Consider the following 5348-nt stretch of genomic DNA (forward strand, 5'->3'; position numbering starts at 1 on the left):
ATTATTTGAACCCCAAAATCCAGAGTATGAACTATAAACCCATATAAAACAAGTCTCTGAACTTGTTGGGTCCAAATCATACTCCATTCTCGGTTTTCGCCTTTTCGTGCGAATTAACCATATCTATATATCGGAATCAACCGGTTTAAGCTACGGCTAATATAAGGACCGTTAGGATTCTAAGAGGTTAATTAAAAACCTTCGTTCCAGATTAGGAGCCCCAGTAAAAGCTATCGGTGACTTGATCTAAATTAAGGATTAATACTTGCAAAGGTAAATACTTTTGACTTATTTCCCCTATATGGGCTTGGGTTACGGTATATTAATACCGCTTGATTGAGCATTATATAATTCCATCGCTGAGGTGGTTAATTGATTAAATATGATCGGCTCATTTAAACAGTTTTGTTGCTTATAAGCCTTTGGGGGGTTTAATGACCGTTGTCCCGGATATCCTTGGCATCATTTTACGAAATGGCCACGACCATCGACATCCCGGTGTAGGCGTACACCCGGTATAAAGTGTCGACATTAAAATTAAAAGACGTAGCCGTTGGTTTTTATACTACGGTTTTACGCAAACGTGGTGTGTCTATAAATCTTTAACCCGGCACGATCCGGGCTACTGAACGCATAAAAGAACATGTAAAACGTTCACAAGATCATTATGAATTTTCCCAAGTTATAAAAGAGTTTGTGCCTTGTGCATTCAAATCAATTTTAATAAACATTTTCAAATGTGTCAGTTGAATGTATTTACCAGTGTAAACTGACGTATTTTCCCCAAAAAGATTAAGTGCAGGTACCTAAACGTAATTGGCTGGTATTAGCTCCCTAGCGTCGGGATAAGCCTCGCAAGCTTGATTGCAGTATCTGATGGAACAATAATTCATGATTATTTACGATCCACTGTGGATTTATTCAACCCCTGTAATACATTTTGATATTACGATCAGAGGTTGAAATTTATATATTTATCTTATGCTTCCGCTGTGCATTATATAATTGTGTGGTTTGACTATATTGTTGCCAACATCGTCACGGTAATCCCCCACCGGGCCCACCGGTGAGACACGTGGAAATCGGGGTGTGACACATGTTCAACTAATATTTACCAAATTATTAATGTGGCAAAACTGATTTTATGACTTTTAATTTAATAGTTATGCATTTTATTTAAAACTAACCCGTTTGACTTTCATTTGACCCGACAATTAAACTAAGTAAACGTGGTAATTAGGAGGCGCCCTTTTGAGGGTTAATCACCTACCTAATTATGGTCACGTAGCCACGTTCGTTGCGAACCATGGCTTTGCCGTTTAAAAGTCAAAGCGTTTATCGCAAACGCTTGACTTTTCAGCTTAAAGCGCTAAATAATTAAACTAAGCACGAAGGAACACTTACAAAGGGTCCAAAGGACAGAAGGAGGTTCTCAAGAAGCTCAAGATCCTCCAAGAATTAGAGAACAAGCAGAAATGGAATGAGGTGTGAATGAAAGCCAAGATCAAGTGGGTTTATATAGGATTTCAAGAACCGTTAGGATCGTTTCTCGTAACCCGTGCTTCAATCTTGGCCCTCCATGTGTGCCCAAGGTTTCTAAATACAATGGGTGTTGAAAACCAGCTCATGGTATTGAGAATTTTACCTAAAAGCCCTTGAAAAATGACAAAAATGCTGAAAAATGACAAAAATGCAGAATTTTACCTGCAGCGTAGCCTACGGCCTGCACAGCTCAAACAATACTTTCAAAAGTGCAGTTTTGGTCCCTGCTTGCATAATAATGTGTTTCTGACACATCTAAGGCCTGTTAACCTCATTTCAAGGCTTTAACATGATGCCTAAATATAGGGGACATGAAACATGCTCAAAAACATGTCGGATGTCGGTTCGTTTGGCCGTACGGTCACGTTGTTCGTCTAATTACGACGAAACACGGACGTACGCAAAAAACGATCCAAACTATGCGATGAATGGAATTTTATCAATCCAAACACTAGAATAAAATATCTTAGTGCTTACATAAATTTTTGGGTGTCCGGATATATTCAGAATGCAAGATATGCGGGAAAGTGCAAACTTGTGCACTTTTTGACACTTTTAGTCCCTACATGACATAAAAGTTTATTTTTGCGCACCAAACACATCAAAGCCAATATCTAAGTTATAAAAAGGATAAACAGGGTATGTTTAACTTATGGACATATTCCGGAAGGTCCGTTACCATACGATTCGACCTACTTTTGCAGTTTGACGCAATTAGTCCTTTAATTGCGCATTGTAGCGCGAAATGTCATTTAATGATATCCAAGCCTTCTATGGACCATAATGGGCATTCCCAAGCATATACTTAAATATTACTACGCTCTCGTTTGCCTAGATGGTCACCGAAAGGCGTAGATTCAAAAGTTGACGCTTTAGGTCCCTCTATTGCGCAAACTTGCGCATCTCATCATTTAATAGCATTGAAGCCTCATCTAATCCATATTAGACCTTCTTGAAAGTATTATTGAACATCACGATGCTTCGGGCTCGCTAAAAGGTCATTCAGAGGTATAATTAAACATATTGACACTTTTAGTCCCTCTAACTTGCAAAGTTGCGCGTAACTTTACTTATAGGCATAAAAACCTTAGACGGCCATTATTTGGCATTCCCGAGAGTATAATCAAATATCATGAAGCTCCCGGTTGGTTAAAAGGTCACTTAGAGGTAAGAATTAACATGTTGACGCTTTTAACCCTTTATTGCGCAAACTTTCAATTAATTACTCAAACGGCTACACTTGATCAACAAGTGGCTCATTTGTGAGTATAATCATCGTGAGAGGTTATTTAGAAACTTATTTTAGGTATGCTAACTCTTCCAGTCCTTTCATAATCAAAGTTTTTGATTTTTCGAAAAAATTAGTCCCTAAATTTCAATGTTTGACTTCATTAATGTTCATTACACGTGTCAATACTTCATTGGAGGTGATTTTACGAGGTGTTACAGTCTCGGTGTTTATCAGCAGATGTTCATCATGAGGCGTGTGTAAACAGATATTTGAAATCCTCTGTTGAACTGTATCACTGTTAAGTCACAGAAGATGTTAGCAATTTATACTGTGGAATGATCAGCAGATGTTATGTTTTGTAGACCTTTGTTTCAATAGCAGATGTTAGCTTTATGATGCTTTTGTATTCATATTCAGCAGCAGAGGTTGTTTTATCAGCAGAGGTTATTTGCTATAACAGTCTTTGTGTTTATTAAGCTCCTCATTTTGATTGTTTGGGTATAGTATTCTTGAAATTGGTCTTTTTTTTGCAAACAAATGTTTATGGGCAAACATTTGTTTAAGCTCGAACATTTGTTTAAGGCCAAACATCTGTTTATGGTCAAACTACTGTTTATGGGCAAAAACGTGTTTAAGGTCAAACTTTTGTTTAAGTCCAGACAACTGATATATAAGGCGAAACATCTGTTTAAGGCCCAACTTCTGTTTAAAAGCCTGTTACAACAACTGTGTTGGTTGAAACATTTGATTGTTAAAAGTTATCCACTGCTGAAATACAACCTCTGTTTCTTCAATCTTCGTGTTGACCACTGACTGACCAAACATCAGTGTTTAAAAAACTGATGGGTATCCACTGATAGGAAAAAATAGCCACTGCTCACTTTTTTATTGTTGACATCCATCGATATTGACCATCAGCGGTTTTCCTAAAAAACAGCCATTTCTCACATTTTTTATTACTGATGGTGTTAATTAGTGATAGATTGAAATTATCAAATAAAAACTAGAATTACAATGAAATTACCATTTTACCTAATCATTACATTCCAATGAGATAAGAGTTCCTCCAACATTGTTTTCGTGATAAAATTTAAAGTTAAATTAAAAAATAAAAAAAAATCTTGATGACTATTTGTTGCAAATCAAATCAGTAATTAATGTCAATTTCTTGAGCTTTGGACATTTAAAATATGCAAAATGTGAATTTCAAACTGACGGTTATTATCTCTTAACTAAAGTTAAAATAAAAATTAGAAAAGTCATCATGACAATTGCTTTCAAATCAGATCAGCATATCAGTAATTTTGAAATTCAAAATATGAAAAATGGTAATTTAAAATTGACGTTCTCTCTCTTTTATTTCCTACTTTGCATTTCATTTCTAATATTTTTTTAGTTTAATAAAGTTGGAAATAAGGATATACACTACTTACCTTTCAGTTCCCAATAAACATCAGTTCCCAATAAACATCATGACAATTGCTTTCAAATCAGATCAGTAATTACTGGTAATATCAGTAATTTTGAAATTCAAAATTCAAACCATATATTCTAATCCTATAAATAAAATAATTATCTGGTGTCACATTCAAATCTCGCTCGCTCATATATGTGAGCGAATCTCTCTCTCTCTCTCTCAAATGCATCTTTCTCGTGATTCAGCCGCTAATCTCCGATTACACTTCTTTGTTCGAATGTTTGTTGTTTATGTTTACATCTTATCGTTCCAGTATCATTGTTCCAACATCGTCGTTTCAATGAAAATCCGCATCCCACATCAACGTTTCAATATCGATGCTGCAGTATCATTGTTGCAACATCGTGAGAAGTTGCATGTGCTACCTTCTTTGATGTGAGAGTTGCAGCTTGAACGGACGATATGTATTTTTGTTAAATCGAAAGTTAGGTTTTCTTGCGTCAGGAAGATTTTCTCCTTTTATAGAAAGTATAGATTTGTCCAATATCGTGAAAACTCAGATGTGCTACAACAATTGAGAAGAGACGTTTGCATTTTAGGTTTGTTTCTTATTTGTGTTGTCAGTAATATAGAGTGCAGTGATAGAGACGTGCAGTTCATGGCGATGCTGAAGGACATACATCGAGAGGTTCAACAATGGATGGAGTTGAAACTAAACTTTCTTAATTCTTACTATTATTCTTAGATTTGAACTTTAATATTGTTCAGTATGTGATGTAATTATTGGACTTTTAGTTTTAAGGTCATGAATAAATAAGATGTGTTTTATTTTTACTTATTATTTAGTGTTTGAGTAAGATTTAGATTATGTTGATGTTGAATTGTGTCTGAACATCTGTTTGGTAAGATATCATAGGTTTAATATTGTCAAGGATTGGTTTGATGTTCAACCTCTGTTTCTTCATTCTTCATGTTGACCACTGATTGACCAAACATCTGTGTTTCAATCACTGTTAGCCATCCATTGATAGTTAAAAAATATTCACGCCTCACATTTTTATTGTTGACATCCACTGATATTGACAATCATTGGTTTTCCTAAAAAACATCCACTGCTCACATTTTTATTGTTGATGTGGTTAATTAATTATAGAATGA

Source organism: Helianthus annuus, chromosome 14 (genome assembly GCF_002127325.2).
Source record: "Helianthus annuus cultivar XRQ/B chromosome 14, HanXRQr2.0-SUNRISE, whole genome shotgun sequence".
Lineage (NCBI taxonomy): Eukaryota > Viridiplantae > Streptophyta > Magnoliopsida > Asterales > Asteraceae > Helianthus > Helianthus annuus.